General features: G+C 35.8%; 1 protein-coding gene across 1 annotated transcript in view; it reads left to right on the forward strand.

Annotated features, from left to right (window-relative positions):
- PTPRD (protein tyrosine phosphatase receptor type D) overlaps positions 1 to 22314 on the forward strand; it is a 6523893-nt gene that overhangs the window by 3511260 nt on the left and 2990319 nt on the right. Inside the window, exon 10 of the mRNA XM_044061085.1 lies at positions 8153 to 8203. The gene's annotated coding sequence lies outside the window, so the exon portion shown is untranslated. The remainder of the gene's footprint in view (positions 1 to 8152; positions 8204 to 22314) is intronic.

A 22314-nucleotide genomic window follows, 5' to 3' on the forward strand; every position in this document is an offset into this window, starting at 1 on the left:
TCACAGTTCACTCTTTAAGTGTTGCACTATTTGGATTTGGGTTTTTCGTGTTTCAAGCGCATAAAGTAGACCAATGAGAAGCATTGGTTTAAATCCATTATACTTGAGCAGCTACAAAGAAATGAAAGGGGTGGACCTCGAGCAGTCTTTCTTGAGAAGATAGAACTTTATTGACAGCTTGTATTAAAATCGACCAATTACCGGGGACTAAATGAACATGCCTTGATCACTAGTATTTTAAGAATACAAGCTTTAAAAAGGTGATGGTATTACTTATTTGCGTAATAATAAAAGTCAGATTTTATATTTTAAACATTTGGAAATATATATATATATATATATATATATATATATTTTATATATATATATATATATATATATATATATATATATATATATATATATATATATATATATATATATATATATAGATATATAGATATATATATATATATATATATATATATATATATATATATATATATATATATATATATATATATATATATATATATATTTTTTTTCTTTTAACAATTAATTTGATTCAAGTACTGTTTTTATAAGATTGGAGGTGTGTGTATAATGAAGACTTCTTATTGGTGATTTATAGAAACACATGTTCTGTGAGTGGGTATTTTAACTGTTGGAACAGATTAAACTTTATCTGATGAAGTCTTGATTGGATACGAGACAAAAACAATTATTGTTTAAGACTTAGTTGTGGGAAGACTTTGTATAATTTTAATACTTTTATATACTGAAAAATAAAAGGACTTTGTAAACAGTGTCTATAGTGAGTTACAAGGATTCTTTCCTATTGGTCTGGTCACTACAGAAATAAATATACAATTGTTGTCACTTTCCTGAAGATGCGTGAAAACTCCTTAACAAAATATGAGCATAAATGAACCACTGGCCAAGCATTCTTATGATGATCTGTGTTTAATAAAATACTAAAAAATGGACTGGGATATGAAGTGCGTATTTTCTAATATCTAACACAATCCTTCAGTAGGGTTAAGGTTAAGGTTTTCCCTTGTGTGCCAAGTGCTAAGACTAACCTACATTTCAAAGGGCAGGATGCATGCTTTTCATCTATAAAGTGTTAAATGCTACTTTAGCAGGAAACATCCTGGGGAAACCAATATGATTTTAAAAGTGCACCTTCACTCTACGTTCTCTTAAAAATATTCATTGCCCTAAGTCAAAGGGAAATGTCTTAGAACTTACATTTAATACTTGCATCATTTAATTAATTTAGCTCTGGAACCTCTCAGTCTCAGGAACATTTATAAATCACATGTACAGGGGTGATTTCCATATGCGTAAATCAACAAAAGTATGCAAGACGTTATTGTAAGATCTGAATGGCAGTCAGCCCTGCATCATTTGCATATGGCATCACAGCCAGTTGGCATGTCATTCACACAGACCACACCCACTTCTGTGCAGTCTGACTTGGGGGTACTACAATACAATTATGCCCAAGAGAAGACCACTCCCATCCCCTTCAAAGCTCTTTGCTGCAGATTATTTTTTTCAGAGTACCTTAATGGAGTCATTCATTTGAAAAGCTTTTTAAAGCTGACGTTTGGAACTTTGCGAAGCCCACTGTGACAAGGGATAACAAAGAAGATACATTCATATATTACCGCTTTCTTTTCAGCACTCAATCCTAGGCTGCAATATAAAATGCACTAAAAAGCATTTAAACATGGGTTAACAGCAGCATAATGATTAGGGACACTCGAAAGGACAATTAACATGGATTAAATATCTTCAGTTCTTCAGAGAAATGTGAAAATATAAAATATTGATAGGAAATGCTGCAATACATTTTTTGGATTGTGCAGTGGAATTATTGTAAAGGGCTCTACAGGGCCTAATCATTTTTTACATTTGCTGAAAGCTAGACTAAAAGTATAGTCTATAAGCAATACATTAACTGTGGAACCTTGATTACAATTTACTCATACGATAAGCATTTTTGGCTCAAGAGAAAGCCTTGCTTTCCAAGAAAAATAAATTGCACCCCACTGGTTGAAAGGAAGCTATACTATTGCAGAAGAATTTTATGCATCCAACCACCTGCCTGCTAATATCTCTGGTGGGTATCTTTTGGATGAGCTACACTTTGTAAATCAATGTATAAGGCAATAAGCCAAATCTGTTTGTGCAGAAAGAGGTTGGATGATATATTTATTTTACAGAAAATGCAAAATATCTTTGAAGGTTAGACAGTGTGCCTCCTGCAATGCAAGCCTTTGCATTTACAGATATAAATACATCAAGGAAATGATACTTACATAACCTCTGCTGCCAGACGCATACTGCTGGCATGACAGATAACATGCTTAATTAAAACCTTTGCGCAGCAGTATGGACTGAATTTTGCACTTAAAAGTTTCTGGCATGGATTATTTTGAGAATGTATAAGGTGGAATGCAAAAGTATTATTGTGACAGCCCATCTGAAACATTACTTTTTTTCTGCAAATTTTAGAGTGTCTGAAAATTCAGCAACCATTACAATCACCAAAGGACATAAACTCATGTTCTTGTATTGCTATTGTAAATGCCTATGCAAATCAGATGCACTGTATTTTAAAAGTTAGTATGGAAACAATGCAAACAAGTAAGCATGGTTCAGTTCCTACTTCATGCACATTTATTGGTTATCTCTGAATAAGATGCAATTTCCTTATCTGCCTCTACAACTGTTAGTAAGCAATATCTTTTGTTTTTTCTCAGTTAGGGGTCATCACAGCAGATCACTGGTCCGCAGATTGATTGGCAGTGGATTTTTATGGTGCCGAGTCGCCAGCCCGATGCTCAACCTTCACGGAAGGTATACCCACACGCACCTACCTGCATGTGTTTAAGGCTCACTCAGTCACAGGAGGACATGCAGACTCTGCACAGAAGGAACTCCAGCCTTGAATCGAACTGAAGAACCTCTTGCTGTGAGGCAACAATGCTAACCACTGCACCACTGCGGCCCTTTTACCCTCTGACTGTTAGTGAACATCCTAAAATAACTGGAAACTGTCTAGGTTAAAAAAGAAAGAAAGAAGGAAGGAAGGAAGGAAAGACATATGACATGTTGAGTTTAACAACATTGTGGCTATTGCAAGGAGTTCGTCTACCTTCTTGCTGTTAGCTAACATGAATGGGTCATAAAGTAGCTTGATCAAAATTATAAAGTCACTGCAATGTACAAGATCTTCACTGATGCTTTTATTTTGGAGGTTGAAGAGACAAGGCAAATTTTATTCAGGACAAGGAGCAGAGAGAAAGTGAGAAAGACAGAAGCAGAGAATATGAGGGAGAAACGTTGAATCCCATTCTAATGGCAGTTGACAAGCCTCATTACATGGCATTACACTATTCCTGTATGGGGTCTTAGCTTGGGCATAGGCATGGAGATCTCAAGTATCACCAGTGTCTTCACAAATGGTATCAAGTCATATGGTGCACAACTGCAAGAGAAGGAGAATTACTATGGAATTTCAGTGCATATGTGTAGGTGGGAAAAGAAGTGTCAGCTTGCGTTAGTACAAAGAAACATGGCACGGTACCCTTTAGTTTTTTGAAAGTCTCGGACAAAAAATGAAATGCTTGTGCTTATTAGGGATGAAATGATTAGGAAAGCTCACCATAAATAGAATGATTAGTTTAGTACAAAAAGTGGAGATACAGACCCAGCAGAATGTTAGAGTGTACTGTATGGTGCTTACTCAAGTCATGAGTAGATGATACAGTTTTTGTATTTAGCCTTATAGATGCTTTACATGTATTCAAAGGTGATTAAGATGTTAGTGTAAGTGTAGACAATAACACCCACACTACTGTGAGTATATAGGAAAAGTCTAAAACTACAGACATTGTGCCATAGTTGCATATAAAGAATATCATTTCAACATTTGAGATGTTAAATGAGGACATAGAGGTGAGTTGCTGTACTATAAGTGAAATATCTAAGGGGAAGAGATGTTTAAGAACAACATGAAAAGGAGGATTTCTGAAAAAAATAAAGGAGATATTATTACATATTACCTTGAGAGAGTGGTGAAAAGGTGTAATGTCTAGGATGTGATGATCTGTCTGTAGCATCAGAAATGGAAGTTTAGAAGAATATGCAAGAGCAGCTGCTAAATTTGACAGAAGGTAGTACAAAACCAAATTAAAAAGTAAACAGATTCCCATTACTGACATCTTGTCCATATAATGTTTCAAACAAGGCACATTTCAGCTGTGACATCCTATGCTGAAGTAACATAAGCAGAAGTACAAATTGCATGAAAAGTATTAAATGCTTGCAGACTGTTAACCTCTGAGAAAGAGCCTTTTCCAAATCTGATCATATTGTATGTAGAAAACTATTGAATGACATAAGAAACCAACAGACAATCAACACTGAAAACTATACTTAGGAAACCCTTTCATGCCAAAGCCACTTGTACCTACTTCACAACACTAGGTAATAATAGATAGTCGCACCCCACTACCCTCATCTTAAATACTTAGTACCAAATATTAGTGTAGGACTGTCAAATCATGTAAATAATGTAAATAATCAGAAGAAATAGATAATGTTAAAAATGGAATTATTATTTTCTGTGTCTACATCTGTGATTAAAATATTGCAATCTACTCTGCAAGAACATTGTCGCCTTTATTCCTGTGATCTGACTGTATTGATTGTTGTGTTCTCTCTGCTCAGTGAGCACAGGCTATGATTGAAAATGGTCAGAAGACCAATTCACTAACCTGGTTAACAAATGACAAATAAACAGATGCACAGAATAATAAATAAATACATACATACATAACATACATATATAATTCAACGGTGGTGCAGCGGTAGTATTGTTGCCTCACAGCAAGAGGTTCTCCCGTTTGATTCTCGGCTGGAGTATGGGGAGTGCCTTCTGTGTGGAGTCTTCATGTCCACCCCGCGGTTGGGTCGGCGTTCGAAACACATGTGTAAATGGGCGTGCCTTTGTTGAAGGTTGAACATCGAGTTGGTACCTCGGCGTTCGTGAAAATCTACTGCCAATCATTTGCGGACCAGAGTTCCGCAGTGGTGAACCCTAATCGGGAAAAGCCGAAAGACAACAACAACATACATAACATACATACATACTCCAATGTAGATTCTTCCATTTGCTACATCTCTGCATAATACCTGCAGTTTCGGCCTGAAGATAGACCCTCATTTGTAGTTAGGCTGGTATGGTTCTGAACGTACATGTAGACAGAGGTTGTTGTAGGTTCTAATCTAGCATCCTGTAAGTTGTTGTCAGGTGATTTTCTGCACAAGATAACACTGCATGTATACGTACTTTTATGTGGTTATGGTAAATGGACTTGTTGAAATGTTGCTATACTTGCAGTTATGTATTTTTTTTCAAATGCTGTTATTATCGAGTCCATGATTGACATGTATGTACAACTGCATACAACACATGCATTGATGGGAGGGGGTTGGCATAATGGTTAAGGTAATAACCTCAAGGTGCAGCTTGATTCTGACATTGGCTAAATTTATAATAATCTGCAGACATAGTCTAGTGTTTACCTATAATCCTATGAATTTATGTCAGATTTTATGAATTTATAAATCTATTAATAGGAGGCTGGAAAGAGAAGCACATAACACTAAATATCAAAATGACCTCTGGTTCTTGGCAAGGCTTCTAATGATCTGCAGGCATAGTCTATTGTTTACCTATAATCCTATGAATTTATAAAAATATTTACAGGAGGGTGGAAACAGATACACATAATACTAAATATCAGACCAACTACCACCTAGATGACTACTACAGTGTTTCTATGCCTCTAAGTATATCTAATTAACAATGCTACATAATCAACACTATCTCATTAACCAAATGTGGCCATTATTGGAAAATTGACATCTTTTAAAGAATGATGACTTTATATTACATTTAAATCAACACAGTTATCTGTATATGCTATGTCATTTTTTTCAGTGGCACATCATTTGAAACTGTATTCCTTAGCATACTGGTCTGTTTCAGTCTTTGCTGATTTACATATGAATGTGCTTTGATGCTGTCAGCCATGTAGAAGCACCTTTGTACCTGATACAACATGTTGCAGCTAGGAAGGTGTAAAAGACATGTCAAAAACAATAGCTATTAAATTGTGACATTTTGGTAGTCAGCACATGTGTTCCAGTACAGCTACCAAATCATTTTGTTTGATACTGAGCTTTTCATCCCACTTAGAATGCAGGGCTCTCCACTGAGAGGTAAAACTTCCCCATTCTAAAGTTTTCTTCTTTGTGTAATTCTACTAATATGCTAATGATGTTGCTGTTTTGGTTTAGCTTTGCCCGCCGAATGTAAAGCAGTTACACTTTGCGTACTTCTTAGTTACTAAATATGCAGTGAATGTGTGGGGGTTCGGTACATGGAGTAAAAATGACCCTCTAAACTAAGTAGCTGGTGGGAATCACATTTTCTTTAGTCACGCAAGGTTTTTTTTTGCACATTAGTGGTGACAAAAAGCATGCTAAATGCAGAGCATTTTTATGCTGTATTTATTTTTCTTTGATGTCGACAGTAGAAGCTAAACAAAATGAAATTCTATATTCAGAAAAGAAGTGTAGATGTGTTGTAGTGAAGTGGATAACTTCCCCTGGATCTTGAGGACTGCAGATCAGGGAAAGAATGGATATCACCTACAACTGCTTAGTGAAGAGTTCTGTATCAGGAAATGGCATATTTATTTATTTATGTTTTCTCCTTATGTTAGAGTTGTAGATGTGCCAGCAAGGAGTCTGCACAGAGGAATGTTTAGAAGGAGCAAAGATGAACGAAATTTGCACATGATGTGCATTATAAAAAGTCGTACTTCCTGATGACTGTTTTTTTTTTAAACAAAATACTGACTTTGTGAAGGAAGGAGAACAAGTGACTGAACATAATAGTTCCAGATGTTTGCTATGTACTAGAAATGACAGTGTGCTGGCAATGACATTACTAAAGCCAAGGACGTATTTGCATCCTCTTAAACATGTAGTATAGTCCATAATATAGTTTCTAGCCTAGTCACTGATTATGTTACCCAATGTACTTTTATAAAATGTCTTCTTCTATGTAATCATAAGAATTTATGTCAAATAAAAAAAGTTAAATTTTAGGACCTTAATTGAATAAATTTAATGGTTAACATAACCGTTCCCATAATTCATCTTCATGCTGTTACTTGGCACCCTAATGGCATGTGTGTTCTTTAAAATTATCCCTCCACATAACATTCAGTAGCAAATTCCAAAAAGATGACAACAGATTTAATGGCTAGAAACAACAATTTATGATAATGCTTTATTTAACTTTATACATAATTTTAGATCTATCATGTTTGCCTAGAAAAACATAATTTTTATCAAATATCTCTGACTTATTTTTTAATACTTGCAAGTACTCACAAGGTCAAGCAAGAAGGGACACACTCATACACCTACATACACATGTGCATGCACACACACAAACACACACACACACACACACACACACACACACACACACACACACACACACACACACACACACACACATGCCCCACACATATACAAACATGCCCACACATATACGAGCAGAGACATTTACTGCACAGTCACCAGTAGATTGTATTACCAGCAGAGGATTACGTCATTAAGCTATTACAATGATATATGGAATTTTAGAATGCTAATTACGTTATCTGTAATAAGAAACCATAAAAAGTTATTGACCTTCTTAAGATACTTGCTAACAAACAGGAAAAGTACTACTTCTTCTGCATTTATTGTTAAGTGCATGGCTTAAGGTCTGTAAAATGCATACTTAAGAAAATGTAATATTCTTTCATGAAAGGAGCTTTTTCCTGTCTTCTAACAAAAGTTGCAATGCTCATTATATTTTTCCAAAGATTGTGAATTATAATCTGAGCCAAAATTTCTAGTTATAGAAATTGGTGAGTACCTGAAATGTTTCCACCTTCTGGCCTTTTCATTCTAAATTACAGAACGACAATTTACAACCATGTGTCCAGTGTGATTTTCATATGAAATGTAATGTCTTACAATTCTATCCTAGTCATCATGTTAAATTGTTTCTTTCTTTTTTCTCCCTCTCAAGCTGTCTGGACGTTTCCAAAGGAGGACACTGTTTAAGGATCAGCAGGTTCTGGTAAGAAATCCTAGTGACTGTAATGATGATGTCCATTTAAGTAAAATGAACTATAACTGGAAATGATATACCATTAGAAGGTAATAAACACATCAAACACATGTAATTTCATATATTCACTGTCCATTATATTGTGTCTTTGTAATAGACACAGACAATTTTGTTTGTTTTATATACACTTTTATATTAGCATGCTGGGTAGGTAAGGAACAACTGCAAATGTGCCTGTCATCTTGTGCCACAGGGATCTCTTATAGGAATCTAAATAAAGATACAGTTATAATGGTTTGTCCTGACAAACTTCATCTTCAAAAGTAAGCCTCATTTTTAGGGCATCCTTCTAAAAGTTGTGAATAATATTGCAGACTACAGGCCATTAGCAGATCATAAACAATTAGACATCTATATCATTTTAGTGAAAAGTAAGCCTCTTAATCTTGTTACCACAGCATAAGAGCAATGCTCTGGTATGTAGAACTGCTTGCATAAACCAATATGGGTTTCATTACTATAGCTAACTTGTACAACATTTTAGAGTGAGCGGGATGAACAGGCATGCACCTGGTCAGCAAGTATTTTATAGACTACAATTTTATTACGTGGGACTTGAACCACATATCAGCCTATGATGTAATGCATTTTTGAATTCTTATCAGCATTGTGAAATTTAATACAAAGAAGAAAGTACATCCAAATAAGGGAGTCTTCAAATGCAAGCTAATTTTCAGGTAGACTATGAGTGAAGGGCACCAAACAAATATTTCAGGATGTTTAACTGAAACTGCAAGATACTAAATTACTTAAGAATCACAAACATCACACTTTTGTTCCTCTGCAGATGAGCAAGTATCTTGTAATATGATGCAGACAATAAATTATGTAAATGGAATTGAGATAACTGACGGACTCTTTTATATGCCTACTCTGAGATTACTCTTTGGTTATTTGCCACAGCAGCAATTAACTAGCCTTCTTTGTGTCTCAGGACTGTACTTTCAAAATGAAAACATTTTGTTGTAATGGTTTAGCTAGACTAGAGAAGTTAGCTAGAACCCATCACCCACACACTTGCAGAAAGTCATTGTTCCTACAAGTGTTTCTATGGCACAACTAATAAAGTTGCCTATCATTTCCGAAGGCACATATCATTAGGAAAATTACACAGATAATTCAGAAATTAAGTAATTCAAAGTGGAACTGAAGTGGGTAGAGGAATGATCAATGATGAGGTCTGACAAAACAACATCAGGCTGTGTGCTGGGTATGTGGCACAGAGTCTTGGCCAGAATGTGCCTGGACCAGCTGGACTTCAGTTAACAAGCACTGGTAGTAGGAAAGCACTCTTGGTCTGTGAGAGTCTATGGCTATCTGCCTGTTCATCCCAGAAGGAAGGATGCAGCAGAGTCCTATCTCAGGAAAACCATGTGGCAATGGCTAGTACTGGCACCAGAAAATGTACAGGATTATGGGGATCAGAAACTTGCCAAAAAGTGCTCATGTGCTGTACCCAAGGCTTCTGCTCAAAAAGAGGAGTGAAGAGTTATGCACATACACAATGTAGTGTAACCCCAGAGGATAACTGCTATCATCTCCACAGCTCCCGCAATCTACTAACTAAAGGCCATGCATGGCAGTACAGGTGGAATAACTGGGTGTATAATGCAAAAGGATTCTGTGGTCACAGTAAGAAAACAAGCCAAATTTGGCAGGCAGATGTCTTTCTTACTGCTGCATATGAAATGTAAAGATCTTGAGCACACACTCACACAGACACCCCCACCCACACACACACACACACACACACACACACACACACACACACACACACACACACACACACACACACACACACACTCACACACACCCACACACACACACACACACACACACACACACACACACACACACACACACACACACACACACACACACACACACACACACACACACACACACACACACACACACTAACTTAATTTCTCATTCTTACCATGTTTCGAATAGTGGTTTTTGAAAATACAAATTTATATACATATGAGCAAATTCAGAAAGAAACACAAGTAGGTAGCTGATAGAGAATAAAAGGTATAATGATTTATTAGAATACAATCATTAGTACATTAAGAACTGCACACACACTGTTCTGTCAATGCATAAAAACTCTTGTCTTTATGAGTGAAGCCAATTTATTTTGCTAGTAGAATATTTGAAAGATGTGTTTTTATTTATGGTGTACAGCTGCTGTGTCAGAAGTGTCTCTATGAATGTTATGGTCATATCAGTATTTTGATGATAACTTCAGCAAGATGTGTAATGAACTATCATAAAATATTGATGATAAAGAGTTTTCAAAAAAATCAATTGAAGTGCATTTGAAGCTCAAATCTGTAAGAAATGTTATATAGAAAATAAAACTCTAGTCGAAGGGAATTAGGAAGTTCATCTTTTTTCCTTTGATTTGCCTTTATTTGTTGTGTGTTCCAATGTACCTAGACAATAGACAGGTATGTGCTCCCAGTTGTGGTGATTACAGGTTCAATGGTACAGACAATCATGCTTAGGTGGTATAATCGTCTGCTGCCTAATGAGTGTACTCTGCCCTCTAGTGATGAAGGAGTTGATTTCATTGATCTGACTTGCAGAGATAGCAGAGTTCCCCATCCATTATAGAAAATGTGCAGTATAATAATAAGATCATAAGAGGTTACTAGGCTATTGGCCCAGAGGTCATTAAAAACCTAGCCATTTCATCCCAATGCAAAACCATAGATACTCTAGCAAATTCCCAGGATCGTATTTATTAATGACTGTCCAGGAGGGTTGTGGGCACTTTCCCCAGTAAGAATTTACTCTGCCCCATCCAGTCGTCCAGGTTCCTTTTGAACAGTACCATAGCGGTTGGCAGCCCATTAGCTTATGAGGCCTTGGAAATAACAAAAGGACAAAGAGATAATCAAAGTATAATCTGCATTGGCCAAATAATCGTCATCCAAAATGCAAGCTTTCTGACTTCCTGAAAGGCTACAGATACTACAGTTCTACACCATTTGATTTAAAAAAAAAGAAATATAAATAAAGATACTCCTGAGAAATTGTTGAAAATCATTTCATATTGGCCAAAATAAAAACTAAAGTACAAGAGAAGCAATAATAATACTACAGTACCACGCATGGGAACCAAAGGAGCAAGTCAAACTGATTAAATGACAATGCACTAAAACCCTTCATTTAAAATTAAGCTAATGTGTTTTGTAATTTTCCATCAGTAATGGTATTACATCAAATAACTGAAAATAACATGAGTGCATGACCCTGATTTTGTCATGGAGAACATGTGTAGCCTTGATCAAGTTTTCCCCTAGTTACATTTCTGCCCGAGTTTTCCACACAAACATTTCCTATGAGGAGCTGCCTGAGGCTACACAGGAGGCTGGTTGGATCTGCATAACAACAAGTGACCCTGATGAAGAACTAAACACAGTTCATCCAACCCAGCATTACTCAAAATATTAAAATAAACAGAAAAAACTGTTTCTGTAGGAGGGGAATGTGACCCGTATACCCATTAAATTACATTTTACATCTTCATGGTCACACTGCAGTAGAAGAAAGGGGGGACACAACATTTTCCCACTCAAGCTTATCCAAAACCATTCTTTTATAGGAGATTACCCATCACAGTATGCAGTCAATAAGAATGCTGTTCAGCTATTAGCAGGGGCTAGTATCAAGCATGTAGAATGTTGCTGACTTCACATTATATCTAATGTGATTTGGTTGACTATTTTATTTAAAAGCTTGATTGTTGTTTATGGTTTATTAGAAAGGATGTGTATGTTATTTCTTTTTTTCTTGCTTTTGTTTTTGAGGAAAATGCTGGTGTGGTGGTATGGTGTGGTCTTTATAGTATATATATATATATATATATATATATATATATATATATATATATATATATATATATATATATATATATATATATATATATATATATATATATATATATGTATATGGGTCTACTGTATATAATTGAAAACACACTTTTTCAAAAATACACAGAACACCCACAGTTACGCAAAAGTGCACTTTAGTGAAAGTGCACTTCTGCGAACATCGGTTCAACGAACCGATAAAGAAAAGAGAAACACTGCACCCTCCATGTGGGGGGGCTGTGCTCCAAACACCCCCCCCCACTTAAATATACCAACTCTGAGATTGCACAACAGTGGGGAAACATGTAAATTCCCTTTCCTCACTGTAGTGTGCTTCGGCACCTGTGTTCCTTAATGGTTCATTGAACCGTACTTCACGGAAGTGCACTTTCGCTTAAGTGCACTTTCGTAACCGAGGCTCCACTGTTCGTTTTCGAACAAGTGGATTTTAAGTCTTTTACAGTAGACCCATATATACATATACCACAGCAAGTTCAAAACAGCTCCCTAACCTTATAACTTCAGTTGCAAATTTCCATTTGTCACATAATATCAAGAGAAACAGCAGTTTTCAACACTTCATGCAAAAGACATGTATACATTGCAAGCTAGCTTTAGAAAAAGATAAACCCCTTTCTGTCACTTTCTGTCAGTAGCACTAGAGCAGCTATGGACAAAGGTATCTCACTAGAGCAGCCTCCCATTAATAATACCAGCAATGATACGGAACATTACAACAGTTGAAACCATCTCCAATGGTATCTGTGCTTTCATCACCCTGTGACCAGGAAATGGCGACTGAGTAACTCTTGGAAAACTTGCATGCAAGACTACAATTAATTAGCTGAGATCAGTGTTTTATCTTGGTTAAAATTCAAATACATATGTAAATAAATAAAGGATCGAAAGAGATCAATTTTTCTCCATCGGATAACACTTCAACATTTCATTTTACTATCAAGTTCAATTATACTGAAGTTTCATTAATGGTGATTACAATGAATATAAATATGTAATAACTTTTAAGAAAAACAGATGCTTTACTCATTAGAGGATACTGCTTTCTTCAAAAAAAAAAAGTTTTAAAAAATGTTGCTTCATTCATACAAAACGCAGACATTGGATTCACAAAGCAATAGTTTTTGTAGAATATTCTCCTCCACTAGCATCAGCTATGACTTTCTGAAATACTTGAACTCTAAAACAATCTTTATATGCAAAACTGTAGACATTTAGTAGGCATGCAGTCCATGAGACCATTAAAGAACCAAGCCCAAATTCCCAATTGCTCCAAAGCACGGCCTGGTTTAGTGACTTGTTTAAAGCACATAGTATACAAATGATGCAAATTAAGGTTTACAGAATGAAAACCTGTAACTCAGGAAGTAGCTTGTTAACTGCTGCTCCCCCCCACACCCCCGCTACTTATATATACTAACTCCGAGATCACCCTACAGTGGGGAAAAGGGAATATTCCCTTATCCTCACTGTACTGTGATCTACAATAATAAGTTCCCCTCCCATACGCCACTGAGGAAACGCCATACCTGCACCACCACAGGATCCCGGAACCAGTTACCTCTCTTTGCTGAACCAATTTTCATGAAAGTGCATTTTCAGATAAATGTACTTTTGAGAAAATGGATTCAAGAAATTGCAGTTCAGTGAACTGTAATTTCTATGTATCGAAGTAGACCCATATATATATATATATATATATATATATATATATAGAGAGAGAGAGAGAGAGAGAGAGACTTCTTTTCCTTTCAAAGTAGAGCCACATTCGTAGGAATTCCCAGTATAGTTTTGAAAAGAATACCCCAGTTCTATGTTGAAAAAAGAATATCTTAGTTCTGTTTAATAATATGGTCTATCTGATTAGGAAATATATCTAGTAGTGCATTTATTTCTATAGCATGTATGAACCATCTATTGATATTTTTTTTTGCTTTTGTTACCTTTTATTTATTTTTTTTATTTTACTTATATCAAAGTGCTGTGATATTTTTGTTGTGCAATAAAATGGTGCCCCCATTCATTGAAAAGGATAATAATGTTTTTAAATGATCTGCATTTATTTCATAAAGTATTTGGAATAATTTGAATAAGTACACAATGATCAATGCAGAACTTCAAATCCTTACTCCTATTCAATGCTATAAAACACCATTGAATTTAATGTGATTAATACATTGAAATCAATAATGTAAACTTCTTCTAGCTTTTATAATAAATCAGGTGTATCTCACAAACATCCTGCAGTCAGGGAAAGCAAAGATTCCCTTATGAAAATAACTGAGGCAAGCTTAGAGATATTTTTTCTACCTGCAGCAATCAGCTGTAATTCTGAATTTATTTTTTTAGTCAACATCATGCAGTCCATAAGAAAACTGGGCCTAAATAGCATGAAATCCTCAAATACTGGTACAGTTTTCAGTAATCCTGTAATTAAATATCAACTCTTTCAAAAGGGTTGCATACCTTGAATGGATGCAACTAGCAATAAACATGCCCTCAGCCTCTATCTGTACATAATTACTCTCATCACTTAACATCTGTAGGACTGTATTTTATTAGTGTGATGTATCCATAACTAGCACTGATCCCCTTTATGTGTTGTCCTAATAATAAAATTGTCATCTGCTCTTATACTCTGTAATTGTAATCTTTCTTTACATTTTATATTATCATAACATTTACTCTTTGCAAAAGTTAATCTTTTGAGTTTACATACATAGATTTTGATAAATTCTTGGATGATGTGGTGTTAACACTCCCATTTATAGGTATATGTCTAGAATCATTTTGTTTCCTTTAAAAAATAAATGCATATTGAAATTCTGATGAAAATAATCCAGGTCTCTAACAAATTCAGGCAAGCAAACAACACACGAAAGCAAGAAATTCAACCCAAATGTGAAGAACTTACTCTTACTGACAACCAAGTCTTTCTTAGAAATACCAAGTCAATTCGGTGTTTGTAATTTATTACTTGAGTTTTACATTGCATTCTGGTTGAAACTGGTATGCCTCCCCCATTTTACAACTTTGTACCCCACTCTTTTTTTACACAAAATGTTGGAGACAGCTTTCTCCATTGAGAGATATTATATAAAGTTTGGAATTTTACAGTATAGATAAAGAAACTGATATAAGTATGTATGTAATATAAATATACATATGTGTGTGTGTGTGTGTGTGTGTGTGTGTGTGTGTGTGTGTGTGTGTGTGTGTGTGTGTGTGTGTGTGCCTGTATGTGTGTGCATATGTGCATTGTATACAGTCAAAGGATCAATTGAATGACCATTAGATGGACTCACCCCACACCCCCTGTATTATTTATGCTAAAGTCCATTATGGTATTATACTGATCAAGTTCTGCATGGAGGGCAGGTCTTGACAGACAGGTCTTGACCCTTTGCAGGGTCCATTTTACAGTGTGTTCCTGTGTTTTGATCTAATGAACGTTAATGTAATACACTCCATTATTTATCAGTTGACAACATGGCTTTTCAACAAATGATAACATAATCATGTGTATGTAGATTGATGGATACACACACAAATATGCGTGTGTGTGTGTGTGTGTGTGTGTGTGTGTGTGTGTGTGTGTGTGTGTGTGTGTGTGTGTGTGTGTGTGTATATGCAAAAGTTGCAATTGTCCTGTAATACAGTACATCTTGAATTACTTTTTCTTTCCCTTTTTATACAGGCAGTCATTGAAAAATCATTTGTATTTAGGCTACTATTTTTATATTTCATATCCAACTGAATTATTTGCCTTCATCCATGCTACTTCAGTATGTTATAATGTACTCTGCATGTACAAATCATCAACAGACAGCATTAAGACAAACTGCCCAGGTTGCCCACATCCTGGTTGCTTCGAAGGAATGTATTGCCATAATATCTAGTAAACTGTCTTCTATATTTCTTTTATTTTCACTATCAAAGTTATTGTCAGTTTTTGCAAATAGCATTATTAAAAAAAAATTAAACCTATTTCTGTCATTGCTGCAGAAGTGGTTAGTTTTTCAAATGCACCTAAATATGCAAGTGCTGTCCTTTCTGTCTAAAAACCATGAGGATGCTACTGGCCAAAAGTATAAATGCAATTGCATTGTAAATATCAAAAGTGTTTATAAATATTCATATCCCTGAAGGTTCATGACATTCATAAGAATTGGCAAGTGCATTAGAAGGCTTTTCAACCAGCTTCTTTTTCTGGCACAGGTGTCCTCAAAGGCACTCCTGCCAACAATATCAGTAGCTTCCTCTTTCCATTTGACGTTTCTTCTTGGGAGTATATTTCATACATTTTGCTGGGCTTCAGAGAGGGATGAGAAAATGACTGCATTCCTAGGAAATCAGCTTCCTCCATATGTTACAAACCATTGTTGACATAAGCAGATAAACAGCTTCCCCATCTTTGAATACCTTCTGCATATTTGTTCTCTATGAGCAGCATATTTATCACTTCACATCATTTTAATTCAGAGATACATAATTGCTTCATTTAACGTTATCATACCTTAACTCTTTATCCTATAAATGATAGGGAGACCCTTTCCTCTGCTCACATAATCGTAGTCATGAAATTAAACTTTTTATTTATTTTGCCATGCAGTGATGATGTGGAGGTAATATTAGTATGGCCATTGTATATCCAACTGACAGAAGCAGGACATACAATGTAACCTCAGTTCTTTCCTGCTATGCTCCTGACTTTGGTGTGAAGGACATCAAAGACCAGAAATTAGCCCTCAGTTTTAGCCCCTACCCCAAAGGAATAGACAATATTCCACAGGTGCTAGTATACCATCTGCACCTTTTAACTGTCCAGATTTTCCAGAATGTCTCATTTGTTTTGTCTGGTAACTTTTAGCCTGTTTATCATAAAATGTGTCACTTCATTCCAAATCATTAAGAACTGATGTCACTATATAACAACAATCATTTGAGTTTCAGTCTTCATATATTTCAGAAATTGCATGCTAATGCAAATCCTATTATTCTAGAAACTTTCTAAGTTTGTAAGAACAATAATTAAAACATGTCCTTATTTTTGGGCCTTTGCTGCTATTATTTTTGGTTATGTCCAGATTTTTATTTTATAGGAGGTTGAGAGGTATGTTGCCATCAAATCTTGTTAACAACTGAACATCAAGTAGTTGTCCAAAATGCATTTTCTGGCTGTTTGTCTCTTGTTTATAAGCTTGTCAGAACAGTTTGTATGGAACAGTATGAAATCAGTTTAGGAGAAATTGCCCAGCTTCTGCACTAAAACAATACGTTATAATTTTTCCATATTTCTGCTGCTTAATTATTTCTGTGCATATGTGCTAATTGTGAGTGCAAGCTGTGGCTGGTATAAATGTTGACCTTGTGGATGCAGAGTGTGCAGGTACTGGATATGTGTAGGTGTCTTTGTCACATATGTGTCTATATATCTGTCTGTCTGTCTGTCTGTACATGCATGTGTGTCTGTGTGTGTGCATGTGTGCTTGTATGTATTTCTGTGCATGTGTGCACATCATATTTCTTGAATGTTTATGTGTGTGATGTGTATGTCTTATCTTTGCATGTGTGTGTGTGTGTGTGTGTGTGTGTGTGTGTGTGTGTGTGTGTGTGTGTGTGTGTGTGTGTGTGTGTGTGTGTGTGTGTGTGTGTGTGTGTGTATGTGTGTGTGTGTCTGTGTGTGTGTGTGTGTGTATACGTGTATAACATTGTCTGTGCAGAGTGTGTGCCTATGTGTCATTTTGGGTCTTTTTACCAGACAAGATGGTTCTCTACAGCACAGATGAGACTTATAGAGTGGTTTTGTTTTACTCATCTTTCTGTGTCTGAAAGCACCTGAGATAGGTACAGTATGAATGCTTTCAGTTTGTGTACATGTGTGTGAGTGTGTGCATCTGTCAGTGTGTGCAGCGTTCTGTATTTGTGTGCATGTGTCAGCATTTATATATGTGTGCCTGTGTGTAGCAGGGAGGTGAGTTTGTGCTCATATGTGCCATACTAGGACCTGCTGTGCACAGGAAGATAGGGCCCATTAATGAGCAGTGCATCATTCAGAGCCATGCAAACTTGCACTTTATAAGATATTGCTCTTGTGGAAAACTGCATGACTTTTTGTCTAGTCATTTTTATGAGTCCAAGTTTGTGACTGCAAGGACTTTGGCACATCAGGCCTGTGTGTCAATAGCTTCTTCATTGCAAACTGGTATTTATTACTTCAGTAATACTGTTTCTCCTTCTTAGACTTTGCATCCCCTTTTTCTTTTGTCTTCAAACTTTCCCAGCATCAGTGTTTTCTCTTTTGAATCCTGTTTCAAATAATGTGACCAAAGTACGTGACTTTTAGTATTATTGACAAACCTACCAGAGGGCAGGTTACGTTTATTTCCTTAACTATTGCATGATGTGCTGTGCTACTGACTGCATATTGCTGTCCATTCCTAAATGGAAGAGCAGTGCAGCTCTGCTCAACTGTATAGTGTGAGCTTTTCTAATCGCCTTTATCTATGAAACCCAGTCAAAGTTTCTAAAATACTTACAGCTGCAACACTAACTGCCCTTACCAACATTGTTAGTGGATTTTTGTCACTGGAAAAGTCAAACAGATATACCCTTTTCATCCTACAGTGAATAAGAGATAGAACTTTTAATCTGGGGAGGATCGGGTCCAAAAAAATTGAAAAAATTATAGAGTTAATGAACATTGCAAACAATCAACACCTGAGTTAATATTAAGGAATGCGTATTGCTTTCTACTTTTGTTAAAACTAAGGGGAATATTGTATATTGCCTAATGATATTTGTTGGCTGCAGAAGACACATGAATCTGAGTTTTAATGACCAGGCAACAATGGATTTCAGAGTTCTGCTGAAGAAATCTACCACAGATGTGCTGAAAATGCTTGGAATCCTTTTGTCCTCTGGCTTGGGTTGTTTAGTCATCTCTCTCGCTCTCTCTCTTTCACTCTTTCTTGCTCTCTGTTTCTCTTGCTTCTTCCCCCGTGGCAATCTTCTGTCGACTCCACTCGTCTTCTTATTTCCACGTGCCTTATGATCAGTTCTTAGCCATGGAAAGCACTATCTGCAAAGGTACCAGTGACTGTTTCTGGGTGGGTAACTGCAGAGAAAACACTATGCAAATAAAAATGTCACTGATAATAATATGAAAGGAGTTCAAGTCTGTCTGCCAGCTTTAATAAATGTCTTGTGTGCTGTGGGAACTGAAGGCTTTTAATGTGACAGATGTCAGTGTATCATTGCCTCAGGACACAGTGATACCTTCAGGTCTCTTATCAGCTGCGTTCAAAGTACTTGGGCTGAAAGATGTAAGGATACTGAATAACTCCTTTCATGCCAATGTCAGACTGGAAGCTGAATTACTTCACTGTTAACTTTGATGCTGAAACTTACCTTTTGACCTTGAGTTTTGAATGAATGCAGTACACCTGGAAGTGTTAAACATAATATTATGTAAAATCACTGGAATGGACATTTATGAAATATTAATTATTGTAAGGATTATGGCCTTATACCATTTTATTTAGTATTGTAGTATTGCAAAATCCTTTTTATATATATACGTACATATATATATATATATATATATATATATATATATATATATATATATATTTGTGTGTGTGTATATATATATATATATATATATATATATATATATATATATATATATATATATATATATATTTGTATATATACACACACACACACACACACACACACACACACACACACACAGAGTTGAATAGATGAATTTCTGGAATTAGAGTTATAATGCAGACTTAATTTTTTTTAATATTTAACATCAAAAATGAGCTGACAGATTAATTACAGTGATTTTCCAAGGGCTCATATTTTTTATTTAACTGTAGCAGGCATTTGTTTTATTTCTGCCCCAGTCGCATGTTGTAAATTATGTAAAGCTATAGTTTCAAAACTCACTTTTTATAGTTGTAAAACATTTGTGGCAGATTTTCTTCTAACCTCTTAATCACGTTATCAAACATTAATAGCACCAGTGATTAATGCTGCAACTATAGGTTATAGTCAGGGTATTTAGTACACAGTCTGTTTATTCATATTCTCATATTTAGCCTGTACCTTGTATCTGTTCAATCTCCCACATAGATGTTCTTAAATATCAGATTCATACACGGCAAACAATAATGCATCTGAATGGTTTAATGTTATAGGCTGTAGAAAGAAAGGTTAAAGCCTTTGATGTGTAAATTGATGAGGTCAGCACTTTGAACTGCAGTGTGTAGATATTTATCTAAAAGAGACAGAAGAGTCGGTTTGAAAAATAGGTAAAGGTGGCCATGTAAACTTGCAAACAGGAATATGTCAAGTGTCGTATTTATGCTCATGGCAGCCCTGTCTTTCAAGAATGTAATGTACTAGGAGGCAGGCTTTTCAAATGAGAGACATTAAGGACAGGAATGTATTACTAGTCCACTCAGAGAAGAAAGGCTACTTAAGTCATTATTCCATGGTCCATCCATTTGGAAAACGGCTTATAAAATTCCCCTCCCCAAAGAAAGAAGCTCAAATGTAATCGCTAACTCCCTGTCCCCAGCAATACAGCTCCCCATCACTAAGCTACTAGAAAAAGCATCCACTCCAACATATCCTGCACAATCAAATGTTAGCCATTACTCAGCATGGCTTCTAATCTGTTCATAGTACAACCTCCACCCTTCTGTCCTTCATGGACATGTAAACAGAGCAAAAGACAATGGCAAAATTGTCTCTGCACTATTCATCGACCTGTCTAAAGATGTTGACATTGGCTCTCACCAGAAACTTTTGCAACAACTATCTAGCAACAGTCTTTCTACTGTTGCTCTGTGCTGGTTATATAGCTATATAAGTGATAGAGACCAGGCAGGAAGAGTTACCTCCCTAATACTACTAGAGTACTACAAGGTTCCATATTTGGTCATCTCTTTTTCCATATCTTCATCAATGCCCAACTTCTACTTAGCTCTAAAACCAAATAAGCTTCTTATTTTCTCCCCAAAAAGCTACTGTAATAGCCAACAGAACTAAAATCTTTTCACTAAATAACACCAAATAGAGTAGTCCCCAATATAAAACTACTAGGTATGATATCTGCGGAGAGTCTTAAATCGATCTTCTCATCCAAAATATCATGAAAAAAAGCATCAGAAAATTCTCATGTGCCACTGTCACAAACGTTTCTTAAACTCAACCACAAAAATCACCCTCACAACTACAGATACCCTTCCATCACTCCTGTATGGATCTCCAGTCCTTACAACCCTCCAAATCATACTAAAATCTAAACTTGAAGCATGCTATAATAAAATTGCAAAGTTTACTACAAGCTCAATACACTTTTCTCAGCACTGCACTGATCTCCACAAATTAAAGTGTCTTGAGCTCCTCCATCACCTCAACTACCTTCAACCAATTACAACACATAAAATAATCGATAAACACTCTGTATTGACCTCAACAACATTCTCCCTTGCTACCACTCTAAAAGACCTCTTCACAATAATAACAAACATTGCATTTCCATCAACAGCCCCAATAAACCAACTAGTCTTTGCCTGTGCTCTCATACTGCTGCAAATTACTGGAAATCCATCCCACAGCCCATTAGGTGTAACACAAACCTCCAAACATTCAAAGCTTCTTTAAAGCAATTCCTGTCCAACACCTGGCTCAGCTCTTGTTCTTTTCTTGTCTGATCTCTTACCTATCTTCCTCCTTCTCCTCTACCATTAACTGTATTTTCCTATCAGCATTTCCTGTCTTTGTATTAAATAAGATATTGTACTTTTGCATTTTCCGCTACAAACTCACACTTCCTCCACATATATTACTGTTCCTGCTGTTTAATGGTCTCTGTTGAATGTATCTTATCATTTTGTATCTTTGAATGTGAACTGCAAATGTTTCTACAGTATGAAATATATTGTAATTTTATATATGTGGACCTTTTCTCCTGGCCTCCACTGAAAATGTGTCTTCTAGACCCAGTCAGACTTTTCCAGTAAACAAATGACAATAAATAAATAAATATACTGAGAGAGCCCTTAACAAGGAAGGATAGCAGGATTCTATCTGTAGTTAGCTATACAGATTATACATTGACAAGGATACAACATTCAGCTT

The sequence above is a fragment of the Protopterus annectens genome, chromosome 2.part0 (assembly GCF_019279795.1).
Source record: "Protopterus annectens isolate FY-2018-M chromosome 2.part0, PAN1.0, whole genome shotgun sequence".
Taxonomy (NCBI): domain Eukaryota; kingdom Metazoa; phylum Chordata; order Ceratodontiformes; family Protopteridae; genus Protopterus; species Protopterus annectens.